This window comes from Pan troglodytes, chromosome 4 (assembly GCF_028858775.2).
Source record: "Pan troglodytes isolate AG18354 chromosome 4, NHGRI_mPanTro3-v2.0_pri, whole genome shotgun sequence".
In the NCBI taxonomy this organism is placed as follows: domain Eukaryota; kingdom Metazoa; phylum Chordata; class Mammalia; order Primates; family Hominidae; genus Pan; species Pan troglodytes.
The window spans coordinates 46396566-46414490 of NC_072402.2; the positions used below are offsets into that span (position 1 = coordinate 46396566).

General features: G+C 38.7%; 1 protein-coding gene and 1 long non-coding RNA gene across 5 annotated transcripts in view; both read right to left on the reverse strand.

Moving 5' to 3' along the window:
- Positions 1 to 17925, reverse strand: part of PIK3R1 (phosphoinositide-3-kinase regulatory subunit 1) — a 110519-nt gene that overhangs the window by 43583 nt on the left and 49011 nt on the right. The window lies entirely within an intron of this gene.
- Positions 10995 to 12042, reverse strand: LOC107974715 (uncharacterized). The gene is made up of 2 exons (XR_008547964.2): positions 11851 to 12042; positions 10995 to 11431 (listed from the first exon to the last, which is right to left on the reverse strand). It is a non-coding gene; the product is annotated as an uncharacterized LOC107974715 (long non-coding RNA).

Below are 17925 nucleotides of genomic sequence, written 5' to 3' on the forward strand. Positions count from 1 at the left end.
TGGCCTGACTTGTGTCAACTAGGGACAAAGGCAGGAGAAGAATTTGGAGGTTACTCAGTGGAAAATTTAGGAATAACAATCTGGAACCTTAAGAAACCTTGATTTAATTTAAGATACTGCTTTGTTTGCATCATAAAAAAAAAAAAAGAAAAAAGAAAAAGACTGTACTGATGCAATCTACTCCCCTGTATTATATAAAATTTTAAGACCTAAAAGAAACACGATTATGGGTATGAACCATAACTAAGCATTTCCAAGAGTGTCTTCCCTTAAATCACATTAAAATTGTAAAAGTAAGTTACAACTGGTGACAGGCCACTTATTAGTCCATTCAGGCCAGCTCCAAGATAACAATGACTTTAATATCAAACCAATATTCCATAACCCTCTCTTTAGAATTCTTGACATGAGGTCACTGTTTATTGAAGGCTTCACTAAAATAAAGTCTTTGTAAAGATACCCTTGGGGTTAGAGGCCTAAGATGAAAATACCTTAATATGATTTCTCCTTTATAGAGAGATTCCAATGTCCCAGCAATGGATCATTCATTCCTTTGGGGGTTTTATTTTTTATTTGTTGGAAGAGTAGATGATCCCTCTGGTCCTTTTCAAATCTAAAATCCCATGATTCGAAACTCTTTTCAGTAAACTTCCAATTTTCCATACTAACTGATGAAGAGAGAGAACAAGAGAAGGGGCTTGACCATACAAAACAATGAAACATCTCAACAGTTTATATGTAAGTTAAGGATGCAGAATCATTCTTTTCTTGGGAATAAGTCTCTCCTGGTTTATCTTTGTATTTGGCAACTGCCAGAGAACAGGGAGTTCACAGAGCAATCCTGAGAAGTTTGCTCCAACACTGACTGGTCAACTGATTTATATAACATTCGAGTGTGCAGACTCACATTTACTTGCTGCATTTATGACCAAAGGGCAAACATTTAAAAATCACTCAAGATTCTGGAAAGGTTATAAAATACAAAAAAAAAAAGGGGGTCCACGGGAAAATAAAAAACATGACATTTATTAGCTCTTTTCTTGGAGTGGATATACATGGGTTTATAGTTCATTGTTTTCAGTCATCCTCTGACTAAATAAGCTTTCCACCTGCTTAGTCAAGTGCTGAGAGAATATGACTACACCAAAGGATGTATGAAGCATGCATTTAATTTATCATAAAGAACTGTAATAAGGCAAATGTGCGCAGCTGGAACTAACTTGTACCAGATTTCGCCAGTCCCCAAGCTCATAGTAGATACTTGCTAACACCTCCAGAAGTTCCGGCTGTTTTTAATTAATAGCTCATGTTGGGGGCATCTTGCCTTACTTACTAGAATGTCATTTTATTTAAAATAGGGTTCTGAACCTTAAAAAAAAAATAGATCCCTTTATTTTTAAGTCAAGTAAATGATCCAAATAGAAATTTAAGTTTGGCTCTTTTAAAGGCAGCAATATTTCACATTGAATGTGCTCCCGAGGCCAGAGGAAATGTTCTTTCCTTTCCTAAAATTTCTAGCCAAGTACTCACAAACCCAGTTTCTTCCCAAGAATATTTGTTTTTTTATTTCTCAGAGCCTAGTTTTAAAAGGCTGGAACCTTTCACAAGTCAGAATAATTCCATTTGCTAGCTGGCTCTTTCTCCAAGTCCAGCTTGAATCCTATGGGACACATAAATCCTTGTCTGAAATGTAGGATAAGTGTCATGAAACATGCTAGGAAATTGGTAAACCACAGCTCAAAGCATAAATACAAAGATATAAGCGAAATCTACTCTAAAGTAAAACTATGACAAGCAGAAATACCACAATGCATTAATTCTTTAGCTAAGGTAACAAAAATATTCAAGGAAAAAGTATGTGTGTTACGACAAATCTGGGGAGAAAATAAAAATGCAACGGAGATAAAAATTAGTATTGCTAGGAGAAGAGACAAGGTAAATAAATGCACACTTGCCCTGAATTACCTAAGCCAGACATAAAGTCAATTTTTCCTGTCAAGTACTGTGTCAGGTGCCATCTGGGAAAAAAAACTGGGAGCATCTGAGAAAGGTGGAATCTGAGGGAGAAAAGGCAGAAAAGGGCATATTTTACAGCTACCATGCCGTATAGCCAATTGCCACTGGATGGCAGCGGGGTTTTACTTAGCAAAGTTGCTAAGAGCATTAGGATTGGTCATTCAATATCTGCCCTACATGTTCGGCCCCAGTAACTCAAGGTTTCAGGGAAATACAAAGTAGCTCCTTCCCACCCCCAAAATTGGGGATCTGTCCTAGAAATTGCAAATCTTTGTTCTGATTATCAGTAAATCCCTTGAAAATTACTAATTTACTGTCAGAGTAAATTAAATTGGGAACTAAAATTAGAACTTCTAATAACTTCTACGATTTTGAAATTCAGAAAGCAAGCACACATGTGCTCACATTTGCACGCACACATCCCTACAGTTTCCTATTGCAATATTATCATCTTGAGCCCAGTACAACAAATTGGAACCACATTTTATTCTACTTTTTCTTGTTAACTTGATGGCTTCACCACACTTTTAAATGCTACACACTCCCTTCCCTCTCCCTCGGCATCTGATCCCCCCACTTTTTTTTTTTTTTGTAAATTCAGTAATCTCACCAGCAACAAGCTTTGCTTTCAATAAGCATATCTGCCAACTTAAACAGCATCTCCTAAGGCAGCGGAGTAATGAAAGACACATGTAGGTACTTGCCTGTCATCAGATGCAAGCTCACGTCTGCCTGAAATTGGGCCTGTAATTCTGCTGATCCTCGGGTTCAGGACAGCATGGCCGAGAGTGGTCTAGAATGCGGCCCTTAGTCTAAACAGCAGATGAAGGATGCAAGGGGCCAACCTTTTTCATCCCTGCTGGGCTCTTGACCAGTTGTTGCTCTTTAGTTCAAGGGGGAGATGTGAGGGATTGCTCAAACACTTGGCAGACAGAAAGGTCTTAAGACAGCAAGTAGTGAATTCTACCTCATTCCTGCTGATGAACTTGAGGCAGTGCTTTCCAAGCGCAAACTCATGATCCAACCAGAACATCTCCAAGAACAGTCACTCCTGCACACAGCCAAGGCTCCACCACCCCCAACCGGGTGAGGGCCCTACACAACTCCTGATCTGAGCCCCTCCTCAGATGAGACAGAGTTTGCTCCTTTCCCTCTCATAATGCAGTCAACTGTGTGATTTCCTTTGGGGAAATACAAACATTTTGTTTAAAAACTTGCAAAGTCTGAAGAATGGAAAAGTGTGAAAAGGCTGAAAAACTTGAAAGAAAGGAGTTGTAGTTCTGTCCATAAAAAAAGCTTCCTACTTTTTTGCAGCTGGGGCTACCATCAGAAATCAGTGGCTGATTCATCCAGGCCTACAGGAATCCCCTCTTTCCACCCCGCCCCCACCACCTACAGACTGACTTGAGCACCCTTTTATGCCCTTCCTGTAAGTGTTAGTGAATGGCTTACAAACGTTCAGTGCCCTTAGTTCTGCCAAACAAGTAAAAACTTCAAGGGTTGTGAGGGCTCACAAAGACATACTCATTATAAAAATTATTATTTTTTAAAAAAAGGAACCTAACAGGGTCCACTGAAAAACCAACTCATCAACACAGTTTATATCTTCCACCTTCTGAACTGGCAGCCTAAAAGTCATCTCAAGCACAGGGCTACCAGAGATGTGCTGCAAAGTGTTTTTTTAAAGAGGTTTCCACCAGACATTATTAAATTACTATTTTAAAATTAAATCTAGGATCCAGGAATTTTACCTTCCATAATAACAAGGGTGAGAGTAACTAATATAACCACTGTATCCTCCACCTTGAAGAATCTCTTCAGATAGTTGAAGTAGGATCCTTATCAGAAAGCGGTGGCAGTAACCCATTGTGTGCTGACTGGTTTTTATCCTATCTGGAAATCAATCATTTCCCTCCCTTTCCTTCTCCCTTGGGGAATTACAAAACAGACACGGAGCACCAGATTAACTTTCCTTTGTTCACAAAAGGAAAACATACACACTCTCTTAAAATTATCTTCTGAAGGATATGAATTAGGCTTCCTTGAGCTCAGTACTGCTGGTAAGCAGGTTCTGAAGTCTCATAACTAATTTAAAGAACTCCAAGAGCACCAATTCAAGCTCCTCAAGTAGTGTTGGTTTTAGGAACTTAGGGCTGAGGATACATAGGCCTGCTAACAAAGCAAGGGCTCTCCTCGCAGGGCTGAATGCTAATAATAGGAAGTCTCCAACTTACATGTGGATTGTGTTTCCAAAGCTCATTTGTAAGCTGGCTGTGCGAAATCCAGAACACATTTTCCCCAAAAAAGCATTATAAATGGTGGTTAGGTCCTGAGATTAGATCCCCAAAGTCTATTTCACTCAAGTGATTTTGCATGACTACATTGGCAATGACTGCAAATGGGCATGTTTTGGTGACATAAAGGGTAATATAAACTTCAGTAAACAAACATGGAAAACTAACTCACTTATCATAGCTTCTATTATATGTCTAAGTCTATCAAGGCTAATGGAAATAATCTAATCCCCCCACGCCTGACTTTCATCACTGATGTCAGAGGCAAGGAGCTGACGGAGCTGGGGAAAAGCAAAGGGCTGGAAGGCAGGCAGCAGAAGACGTGTGGCAATGCCAGAGAGCAATGCATAGGTTTCCACTGCCTTCCCATGCTAGGGCCTGTCTCTAGGACCCCATGTCCCGTGGCAGGCACCCACTCTCTGCTCCTGCTCCCACAATCTGAGGAGCAGGCAGTGAAGCCTAAGCTCCTTAGACCCCAGAGAGAAAAGAAACATAGTGAGCTGGAGAGGAGCAAGTGCTAAGGGTGAAGGAAGACACACACCACTGGGGGTCTCCCAGCTGTTCCCAAGGTGTGCTGCTCACCCAGCTGGGGTGGCATGCTCGCTCATGCTCTCAGCTTCCCTCCATTAAGTTTTTAGCTACCCTCAAGGCAGTGAAAATTTTCTCTTCCCTTTGGTGACCCCAGAATCCAGCCCAACACTTGGCATAGAGTAAGCACATAATAGATGACTCTGAACAGTGGTGGCCAGGGAATTATCTTCAGTTCTTTAGGGGTTCCCAGATGGGTATTCATCCAGTTATTCATTTGCTCACCAAATAGTCTATCAACTGTCTTCTACCTGAAAAACTTCAAATGGCTACTTGACTGAGAAAGTATCTATGTTAACGCCCCCCACCCCACCACAAGCAGTCCCCTTTCAAAGAGTACTTGAAATACCTGGTAATTGGTGACTATAAACACCTATTTAAATGCAGCTTTATGGGAAGCTAAGTCATTACCATAGTAACATAGTAGTAGAAGCTACTGGGTTAACAGAATTCCTACAATGGCTTGTTGAATTAACCAATGTCATTTAGTGAAAGAAATAGTTTAGTTAAGAAGCCCAATGCCCAATATGATGTTATTTAAAAAAGAAACAATTTAAATACTTCAGTGTGTGTTTAACTGGATTTTGTGATAGGACCACTTAGTGCAGGGTAGATAATATGTCCAGGCAGTATTTTAACAACCCCGTACATCTGGTTTTATGGAAATATAATACAAAAAGACCAAGAAGAGATACCGTGATATAGAACTGATGGTTGAGAGAGTAAAAATTAAAAAGGGATAAAAGTTGATTGAGTAGAAAAAGCAGAAATAAAAGTTTCACATGCACCTAATTCTACTCTTCTTTGGTGGTTCCAGGAACAAAACCAACTGGAACAGGAAAATGACTCTGAATTTTAAATAATGAGTAAGCATATATTCCTTTTCCTAAAGGAAGAGACAAAAATAGAAGAGAAAGAAGGTATCATTACTGGTAAATGGGTAGGTCTTGACAGAAGGAAATTACACAGCCTGATTATAACAATGCATTTCAACCTCCCTACATAAAATGCTCATGTCTTAAATTCCTTGGTAATATTTATGAAGCTATCTTATTTCCCCTCTATCTCACCTTTTTGAATCACGCTGCAATACTATGTATGAGCCTAATGCTGACATCCATAGCAGTATGCTGGAAAATGCAAACATGTTCACTTCCTTCAGAAAATATCTCTTGGTTTATTATGGCCTCACTCCAACCACTCTTCTGTTTGGTTTTTGCTTTTATTATGCTCTACTCATTTAAATTCATCAATATGTTGCTTTGTAACAGTTTACATTTTTTTGCACACATATATAGGTGTACTACATAAAAATTGAAACAAATAACATATAGTTCTTCCAATTTCCCTTGTATGACCTTTTTCTTTAGTTGTTACAGTGCTTAGTTCCCAGTGGTGGATACATAATTTTTGCCAAAACAATTGACCAAACATGTCATGCCAACCAAGGGTATCAAATGATTATTTGGGTAGTGCCTCATACAAAAAAAAACTTAGAATTCCAAATATGAACAGACGTAAAGAAAAAATAAGGACACTAACAAAACAGTATTGGCTTTATTCATAAATTTGTTAGGATGTCCACCAACACACACAATCACAAACAGATTACTAATCTATGGAAATCTTAATTTTCTCAAGAATTGAAGGGTGTTTAGATACAGAGGACAATGAAGGGAGGTGGATTTAAGATAATATTAAGAATCAAAAACTGCTACGCTAGTGTTTTATATTTAAATCTAAGTCATCTTAGTAACTGAATTCATATATCTATCCAAATAGTGGGGAAAACACCATTAAAAAGAACATTGTTGGCCAGGCATGGTGGCTCATGCCTGTAATCCCAGCACTCTCGGAGGCCGAGGCAGATGGGTCACTCTTGAGGTCAAGAGTTCAAGACCAGTCTGGCCAACATGGCAAAACCCCATCTCTACTAAAAATACAAAAATTAGCCGGGCTTAGTGGCATGTGCCGGTGGTCCCAGCTGAGGCAGGAGAATTGCTTGAACCCAGGATGCAGAGGTTGCAGTGAATTGAGATCCCGCCACTGCACTCCAGCCTGGGCAACAGAGCAAGACCCTGTCAAAAAAAAAAAAAGAACATTTTCCCAGTATGGAAATACTTGAGAATTTTCAAAACAAAAAACTGTTTTTGTTTTATCAAATGCACCTTAAGGACATTCAATGACTCTGGGGCAACGATGCCGTTTAGGGCAGTTGTCTTTGTATGGTGCCCATGATCTGGAAAAACAGGCCCTGGCACCAAAGGCCAACGTCACCACTGGCCTGTCCCATTTCAGTTGGGCAGGAAATAATGGATTTCAGAGGCTGGAATGAAGGAAAGCCCAAACTAACAACAGAGTTAGAAAAATGTTTTCAGCCTGTAGTCCCAGCTACACCAGAGGCTGAGGTAGGAGGATCAGGTGACTCCAAGATGTCAAGGCTACAGTGAGCCATGTTGATGCCACTATACTCCAGCCTGAGTGACAGAGGAAGACCCTGTCTCAAGAAAAAAAAAAAAAAAAAAAAAAAGGCCACGTGCAGTGGCTCACACCTATAATTTTAGCCCTTTAGGAGGCTGAGGCAGACAGATCACTTGAGACCAGCCTAGGCAACATGGTGAAACCCCATCTCTCCAGAAAAATTAGCCAGGCATGGTGGCGCACGCCTGTAGTCCCAGCTACTCAGGAGGCTGAGGCGGGAGGATCAACTGAGCACAGGAGGTTCAGACTGCAGTTAGCCGTGGTGGAAAGAAAGGCAGAAAGACAGAAAGAAAGAAAAAAGAAAAATGTTTTCAAAATCAATCAAGCCTCTAAAATGTGTCCAATTAAAATCCACTGATCTATTAAAATGGAATTCTATCTCAAAAAAAATAATTTTAAGAGAGACCATGAGAGCAGCATACCTCCTCTACTCAAAAAACTATTATGACTTAGAGATGAGCCATGATAAATTCAAAGCACAGGGAAAAGTTCCATATCAAATCACATATTTCCAAGTCCCTTATCCAAGAGCACCGCTGAAAGAATTCTATTTCGATCACACTACTAACTACCTGTGAGAACGGCAAACACCTTTTAGTTTCAGTTCTTCCTTTTTACCAATAGGTGGCAAGATTTATTGCTAAGACAATTTAGGCAAAGGATTCAGCTTCAGAAAGACTGCCTTTCCTCTCCCCTCTTAAGGCTCGGCATCTTTTTTTCTCTTACTAATGAGCTATTTGACAGTAATCATAAAACCAAAATATTTGTTATTTATTAAGCTACTGCAATTTTGGATTTGTAAAGGAAAAAGAAGTCCCGGAAATCTTTTAAAAAGACACACAACGTGGTAGCGGGCGCCTGCAGTCCCAGCTACTCGGGAGGCTGAGGCAGGAGAATGGCGTGAACCCGGGAGGCGGAGCTTGCTGTGAGCCAAGATCGCACCACTGCACTCCAGCCTGGGCAACAGAGCGAGACTCCGTCTCAAAAAATAAAAAATAAAAAAGACACACATGGACGGGCGCGGTGGCTCACGCCTGTAATCCCAGCACTTTGGGAGGCTGAAGCGGATGGCTGACCGTTTGAGGTCAGGCGTTCCAGACCAGCCTGGCTAACACGGTGAAACCCTGTCTCTACTAAAAATACAAAAATTAGCTGGGCGTGGTGGCGGGCACCGGTAATCTCAGCTACCTGGGGGGCTAAGGCAGGAGAATCGCTTGGGCCCGGGAGGCAGAAGTTGCAGCGAGCCGAGATCGCGCCACTGCACTGCGGCTTGGGCGACGAGTAAAACTCTGTCTCAAAAAAAAAAAAAAAAAAAAAAAGATACACACCAAGTGGACAAAGCAAAAGAGACTCTGCAGGGAAGGGGATGGCTAGGGATGGTTTTGACATTATTATGACTTCCAAATAAGGCATAAAGTATAGAATACACCCATACAGCATACTAAAGACTTTGGAATGGCTCACAACCAACTTGTACGGTAATGAAGATATATAATGTAAAAAGAATACAGGTGTTTACCAGAAAACATCCTTCAAGGGACAAGACTTATAAGTGCAATGGAAACTGTCTCAAGAAACAAAACTTTATTCCAGTGGTCTCTTTGGGGAAACATGTACACAGCTATTCAGCAAATTCACTGTCACCTTCATTACAACTGAAGAGAATACTCAAGTATGTGTCTTAGAAAGAACTGGTCAGTCCATGCCTACTAACTTATGTAATTCTGCAATAATCTAACTTCATTTCTTCTTTGGACAGCCTCAAAAAAGGTGAAGAAGAGTTCATTACTACTCTCCATAAAACACTGCTTCATATAATTTTCAACTGTTTAAATTGGTCCTTGGTCTTTATTTTCTGTGGCTAAACAATTTCAATTCCTTTCATTTTCGTCAGGTTTAAATGCATTGCTTAAGTCTAAAAAGTAATTTTTTTCATGTTTGTCCCAAATGTATTTTTTAATTTTTATTTTTGAGTGCCTCACTGAAATCCTTGGCTTGGTAGAGGTCATCAATTCTATTTTACAGATGAGAAAACCAAGGTTAAGTATGTTACCGTCTTTAGGTCACACAGCACATTAGTCACAGCAATTAGGACTAACGGTTAGCCAAGGGCATTGTTCAGAACTCTGAGACGTCCAGCCTGTTTGCAAGTGCTCCATGTAAGCAAGAACAATGAATGGAAAAGAACAAAAGTGCAATGCTGCATTGGTGATTCTATAACATCAGCAACAAACTCTTTCTCTTATATATCTCCCACATGCTCATAAGGACCCAAACAGCATATTCAAAACGCAACTATTTTTTTTAAAAAAAAAAAAAAGCATATTTGTCTAAATTCTTAAACTTTCCAAGACGTACTACCACTGCTAAATATATTCACGTATAATGCAATAAAGAATTACAAAATATAATGAAAATTTGCTGATATACTTATGTAGTTCAAGTTTTTCCTCCAACTAGGAGGCTCTTTGGATTAGAAAATAAGAGATAGCTAACAAGACCCATCATATATTCTATACTGTATTCTTTTCCAATGTTGAAATCTATTTTGTCCTTTTGAAGTCAGCCAGCTGAGTCTCAGAGAATCAACCCAAAGCAGAGTGACTTGGATGCCTGACTTAATCTGGCATTTAACTGTATGAGTGCCTTTACCCCTCTGTTTTGCCCCTCAATAACAGAAAAATTATTCCTTGTGCCAAGGGATGCAGAGAGGTTGATAAAACTGCATGCAACTTTGGATTTCTTAGAAATTGTCCATAAAACTCATGGAACATGTTATGAGATGGAATATCATAGATGATGTTCAGTTAAAGATATGGTTTCTTAACATCTAGTCCCACAGAGTCACATTAGATCTGAGAAGTTCAAACAAGTGCATTTTTCTAAAATGCATGTTGCCTTATAACTATCATTCCAAAACGAAGGAAGAAAACTTCAAATTAACAAGGGATATAACCAGTTAACTATTCAGTGAACAGCAGCATTCATATATTCAGCACGAATTACAATGTGGTTACAGCTAAAACTCATTTTTTTTTTTGAGGTCCAGAGCAGAAGTTTAATAGGCGAAAGAAAGAGAAAAGCTCTCTGAAGCGGGGGGGGGGGGGGGGGTCCCAGAGAAATAGGCGGCCCTAAAACTCATCTTCATACCCACAGAAATTTTATTTATTACTTGATATAAAATAAGCAGTTAGAAAAAAGTTTTCACAAGGACCACTGAGAGAACTTAATGTTTCTAATTAAAATACCCATAAATAAATCCCAAAGTCTTTAATTATGACCCATTTAGTCAAGAGACTTTCAACACATGCTTTTTGCTAAATCCCACTGGGGAAAAAAATAAAAGGAATTTTCTGTCACTCAAGTCCTGTACCTATGCAAATACGCTCCATACAACTGTTTTCTGCATCCAATTATTTTTTCTTCTACCTAACTGGGGGGAAAAATCAAGTTAAATTATTTCAGTTTAAAAAGGTTTTTATATATAAATAAAAAGTCACCAAGGATGGCTGGTTAACAGAATTTTGGTTTGCCCTGGATAAACATATATTGCTGCTTATATCCATCTGCAATTTAATCTTAGTAGAAAATATAATTAATGTAGCCACAGAACACTCCAAATTAATGCTTTAATTTAAACTACAGCTGTTTAATCTTCTCATTGTAAGAGAACAGAATACCTAACACTTGATTCTAGAAGAGCAGGAAGTAAACAAGAGTGAAGAGAGGAAACTGAAATTACTCAATTGTCCACGAAGCTTAAGGAGCCATTTTACATAGTCCAATTAAGTAGCCCCTCATCACTCTCATTCATTTAATCATTTCATGGCAGACTATTCAGAATCTGCATCCCAAAGGTAACTTGTTTCTGCCCGTGATCCACCAAAATTAACTGAGCAGTTGCTTTATGCTGAAGCCCTGGGCTGGGAGCTAGTCTTGATGGTACAGTAGCTTCTTCAGGTTAACGAATTGAACTGTCACTAAAGGAAAAGAAAGGTGGCAACGGATAAACTTGTTTGCAGTTGGTTTACACATTTTCTCCAGTGACCATTCTGGGAAAGAAAGAAAGGTGCAACTATTAGCACAAATCTGGTAGAACAGGACTTTCTAACTCCGCCCTCTTTTAATTCACTGCAACTTCCCTTGAAGAATTTTCTAGGTTATGACCTCCATAGATGGTTCTTCCCAGGGCTGAATTTTCTCTGAGGAAAATCCTCTCATCTAGTTAGAGTTCATAGGAGAGGACATGTTTTTTTAAAACAGGAAACAGAACATCAAAACTTTTCAAAGTTTTATGTGTCTAATCAAAGCAGTGGAACAAATCTTTTCTTAATCAAAATTATACTTTAACAGTCAGAGACCCTAGTAGATTTTACATGTTCAAAAACTAACAATTCTTCGGATACCAAGAACAGAAATACAAGTTATGTTTCACATAATACAGAAGCAAAGGGCTCAAAATGGGCCTTACTCTTTCATCGTGGCCTTTTGTAAAAATTGCGACCGTGGACCAGTGGGATTTCTGGCAGGAAAGAAGTCCCATCAGAGGCTGGCTTTTTTTTTTTTTAAGGCCTTGCTTATGCAGAAAATTCTTGCTTTTTCCATTATGTGGTGTCTGGGGGAGGGTGGGAAGAGGAAGGCTTCTTTCTATACTTGTAGAGCACTGTAATTTAAAATGAGTCATGCAAAACACAAATGAAAATGTTAACCTCTGAGATGGGGGTCAGCAAATTTTATTCCCGCTTAGATCCAGTCTTCTCTGGCCAACTTGACTAAATACAAACCAGGGGCTTTCCCTGGATAGTCACGCTCCAACTTACCCAGACACTGAGGGCCAAGTTCAAAAGAAGGCAAGCTCAAGAAGGAGGCCTCTAGAATTAAGAAATCCTTGGCCATGGCTCAGTTCATGGACAGGCCTTGGGCTATCCCATTCAACTCAGCATACCTCCCATTTCACAGGTGTGAATTTCCACCTCCCATCACAGCTCTTGGGGATACCCTAACTCCTTAGACGGGTAGAATGATCTGTCCTGGTGGCAAGCCATATCACAGTAGCTGACACAGTCTCCTGGGTCCGGCCTGGGAAAGCATTTGAGTTCCTATCTACCCATGGAAGGCCCTCTTCTGGGGCTTACTGCCTTGCCTCACTGGAAGTCGTGCTTCCAATAAAATCATTAAACCCAGGTTGATGATATAATGGAAGCACCCAGCAACTAGGACTTTTCTTTTGGCTTCATACATTATGACTATGGTGTGAAGTTTGACCACCGTGTATTCTCTGACCAAGATTCAACTTGAGGCCACATGAAAAACTTCAGACACTTGATCCATGTTCTAGCCCCAAGACCTCTAAGTCAGAGCTGTTTCTTTCCTCTATGCAAAGATTAACTTTTTGCCTAACCCATCAATTAAAACACAAACATTTTTCTAGGTTGGAATTGCTATAAGGAGTACAACTCCATATTCTCAAACTAACAATATTCAAATAGCACAACACTTTTGCCTAAATGGAATGAGGGCATTGCTTTAACCTGTGATACTTCGTATTCCTCCCTTTTTATTTCAAGTAAACTTTGAAAGAAGTCTCTGATTTGATACATGCTTCTAGTACATGATTTTGACAGAAATGAGATATTGGCCAATCAAGCATTTTTAATATCTATAAGATTCTTAAATTAGTTTGAAGGTAACTGGTGTATGGGTAAAGATCACAGAAATGTGAGATTGTATTTAAAAGTCTACAATTTACAGGCAACTACTTGCTAAGATTTAGTTAATACCACTAGAGGTTCCTTTCCTCCTGCAACTCGTCTTGAGGGTGGTACAGTGTGGTGCTGGGAAGCACCCATCCTGAAGTGAGAGAGGCTGCATGCAAAGACCAGCTCTTTACCAGCTACTAGTGTTGGACTCTGGGCAAGTTTCTTTTTCTTTCTAAGCCTCAACCTGCAAATAGCACTAAGTGGACTAAGTGAGATTAGGTAGGTAGAGCACACAGCACATGGTGCCTGGAACAAAGCAAATGTTCAATGCTTGCCTGCAATTGTGTTAGTAAGGAGACACATTAAAGAAATTTCAAATTTTTCATCTCAGAGGTAAAACATTTCATCTTGCATGTATTTAAGAAAAGGAAAATGTAGCACCTCAATGTAATGAACTAAAAACAGTACTGTAAAAAAAAAAAACAAAAAAAATTGTAACCACCACCTTTTCAGCAAATCAAAAATGCAGGTAATTATTCAACTACATGCCCAGAATAAAGTAACAAAATTAATCGAACATGCACTGGGGTTTTACTAAAACTATTAAGTCTCAACTCTTCTTTTTAACCCTTATAAACAAAAGATTTTTTTTCCTCTCATTTTAGGAGGCTTTAATTACTATTAACTAGTAGTCATCAGTATTATTAATAGTTACTATAACTATTAACCCCCACCAGGACCATTTCCTTCTCTTAGGAAATTATACATTAAATGTGAGACAATATAATGTGAAGATTACTAACTACAATTGCTAAGTTATAATTTAAAACATTTCAATATGTGAACTAAACAGCATTTGGTGCTGGTGAAAGATGGTCCCTTAGGAGTCCACTGAATCAAGAGACTCGTCATCATCTAAGCAAAACCCTCACTAGAAAATAGAATGAGTGGGGTTGCCTGGGAAGTGGAGAGTGACAATGGTTTTGTATTTTGGAAAAAGATCACTGTGAAACTCACCTCATCCTTCTCTTCTAGAATATATGAAAGGCAGCTGGTCTCACAGCTAGACTATAACAAAACCAGGAAGGAAAGAAGAAAGGAAGGAAGGAAAAAATATTTTCATTCTTAAAGAACATAATTACCCAAAATATTAAAGGGATGTAACAACTAGATTGGCATTCACCGAAAGCAGTTATGGGGATAAAAAACAGTTACAGTGACAATACACTTATTTGGGGTAGGCAAAGAGGTCTCAGAGTCTGCTGCAAAGACTCAGGTTCCTGGCAAAGAAAACAAGAGTAAACATTTTTTGCATCTTGTCAAAGTTTTCCTTAGTGAGGGCCAAAGTTAGATGATTCCAATCACAGAAGGGCTGGAGAGATGTGGTCTGACAAGAACTGGAGTTTCAGTTAAACAACTGTGAATTTTATGCTCCAATATGTTTAAACTTCCTCTAAATGTTAAAGCTGACCAGGTTTCTCAAGTTTCCCCTAAGGGGAAGATTAGACCACAAGTGACAGTTACAATATAACTGTACACGTAATGCCAATCCAAACAATGAAGGCTAGTGAAGTAGAAAGAGCTGGCTTTCAATCCTTTCTCTAAAGCTGCTTTTAGTAGAACAGTACACTCAATTATACAGGCAGATTTGTACAGTGTACCCAATAATGGCTTTTCTATATGATGGTTTAAATATAACATTTACTATATATCATATACGAATACATATTATATACAAATATATATTTATACATAAACATTTATATATAAGTAATATATATATAAAAGTTGAATATTATATAAATCTATAATGTTATCTACAACATTAAGAAGCACAAGCCAAGTGGGGGCTACACTGAAAGTTAAAATTTTAGCCAGTTAAGAGCCACAGGTTCCAACATGCAGAAGGAATGAACTGCCCTTTAAAAGTAATCACCTCTTTCCAGCCTGCGGTTCTGATGAGGTTCTTTTGCTGTAAGGAATAGTAACTCACACATCTGCTTTATTCTTTTCAGTTGTTCTTGTGTCTGTTTCCTGAGAGGAAAAATCTGCTTGTTTAACTCACTTTGTCATATCAGACCGCATCATACGTCACTGGCAAGCCAGGGAGTCATCTGCCTTTGGCTCCGGGGTGCCTTGTGGCTGGTCGGAAGTCAGCAGCATCAAGCAGTGTGAACATTAACCCCCGGCGCCCCTTTCGCTGTATTGCACAGTTGCTTAAGAGCATTGGGTCAACAGTCAGACTGTTTGGGGTCAAATCCCAGCTCCTCCACTAGCTGTGTGACCTTGGGCCATCTCTAACTAAACTTGTTTATCTTTAAAACAGGTATAATAAGGCCAGTGTCATAGAGTTCTTAGGAAAAGTAACAAGTCAATGGAATAAAAGGTTAGTGCAGTACCTGAAAAATAATGCGTGTGTTGAACACACAAATATATGTATATGGTCAATTTTATATGTATATATGTATGTGTATATACGTACATACATATGTTAATGTCTGTATTTCTTTAAAGTATTCATATATAGTAAACATTTTCCCTGTATTATTTTTATTCTTTCTTTGTTGCCTATCTTTTGGAATATATATTTCTAGGTGTTTAGAAGATACATACTTTATAGTTTTATTATTTTGATAATTACTGAAGTTAACCAAAATGAATTACGTTTAAATTTACACCTTTTTAAATTATAAAGCTTAACAATAAAAAGGCAACCTTTAGGTACTCCCACGTGAACAAGAGGTTTAGTGTAGCTTTCCTGAGCTCCTGCTTATCAGTGAATGCCTCTCAATTGCCTTTCCATATAACATATAAGGAGGAAGCTCAGTAAGTTCTTAAGTCACCATCTTTTCTCCTCAAAACTCTACTAAAATCAATGCACTATTTTTTTTTTTTTGGCATTTATTGCTAGAAAGGAGAAGAAAAACAACTTTGTTCCCTGGTAGCTAATATCTTGCCAGATATTTTGGCAAGGTACTTTAACATTATTCTTAAATAGAAATGCCCAAACATATTTTTCATTGATTTCACATGAAAAATACGGCAACACTTTCAAATCTGCACATGTGCATGAAAACTTCTTATAATGATGTTGTTCTATTTCACTTGGTTCCCTGTTTATCAACACTTGTAATTCTCCTGTTAGATATTCTCTCTATATATCTTCTCCCTCATTTTACGTTTTTATCCTTTGGATTCCAAAGAGCTTTATCTTGTTTCTCCTTCACAACACAGACTTTATTTTCAGCTCATTACCCCCTTACACATGAATTTTAATATGCTATTACATTTTTAACTTAGTCTTTTTTTTATTGTTTCACTCCGATTTCATCCCATCTTACTGTCTTTTCATCTCATAACCACCTGACTACTTTCTGTCCCTTTCATGAGGGACAGAAATAAATCATAATACTAAGTGGAAATACTATAACAGAAATAAATTATAATCAATCAGTTCTGGAGGTCTACCCTTCTTTCAAATCTCCAGTATGATCTCCCTTTTTCTTTTATAGATGGACATGGTTCAGTAGGCTCGGTTAGGTTTTTCCTGTTTATCACTAAACAAGGAAAGACCTACCCATGCCTGGTGACTGCTCTGAGCTAAGGGATCCACTTGGGTGCTGGTTGTTTGGCAGTCTGAGATGAAAAGGCCAATTCCAAAGTGGTTTTCATTTCAACATGGTTTTGGTTAGCCTGAGAGAAAAATCTCCTGCGTTCACCGCCTGGCTTTCTGATGCTCTGAGTGATGGAGAGCCTGTAATACTCAAAACCCTCAGTGAACACAGGTCTTTCTAACTCTACCCCACCTTCAGCACTTCATTTTCATGGATCAGGATTCTCAGAATATAACAGTAATAGCCCCTAACTTACCATTCCAGCTCTCTCTGGTTATTTTCTAAGTTGTGACCTCCTACTGATTGGAAAGGCTCTGTCGGAGAGGACAAGGAAGAGGGGGGAAGAGCATTCCTGAGGACAGTTCCCTGGGCCCTTTCTGAATTATGGACAGAGTTAGGGAAGAGATGGGTCTGCCCTGCTACTTTTAGGTAGTCAAAACTTATCCTATATTTTTTAACCCCGGTTCTGTTGAGTTTACAGTAGGCATTTCTTCCCACTAATTCTAGTTTTATGTGTTAAGAATATTTTTTTTCTTCCTATCTTCTTAGGAATTGTACTGAGAAGAGGCTCTCTCGGAGACTCTCAAGAAGCTGTGTCAGGACTACCAGTCAGAGGCCTTTTTAACTCAGAAAACATTTAAAGGTTTTTTTTTTTTTCAATGGGAAAATAAGTAAATAAGTAAAATTTCTCAACTTCGCATTCGAGAAGTTCTGCTGGCACTCACTACCTTTGAGAGACTATCTCTGGGCAATGTCACACTGTCCTATTAGACATCTGAAAATAAAATTCACCTGTGCCTTTCCCTTACCCCCTCAATCACCCCTCTGCCCTTGGAATTCAGGTAACAGAAACACAAATGTTATAAATTTGGCAGTGGCCAACTTTCCTGAGAAATATGGTTTGGCATTCAAAGGAATTTGGCAATTTGTACTCAGTCTTTTTAAATGGCATTTACTGCTAACCTTGACATAATTCAGGTACAAGACTTCAGATTCATCTGAATCAACTTCAGGTTTCTTGTTTTTATGGACTTCAAGCAGCTGCTATCCACAGACCAAAACACACAATTCTTATGCTGGATACCCTCAAGTTTTTGGCTTTTAAGCAAGTAATAACTCCAGTCTGTGCTCCATTTTAATCAAAATGATATAATTATGAGTCTGAAATAAGAAAACTTGAAACTCAGGGAAACATTTAAAGCAGACATTTAACTTCTTCAAAAACAACAGAAA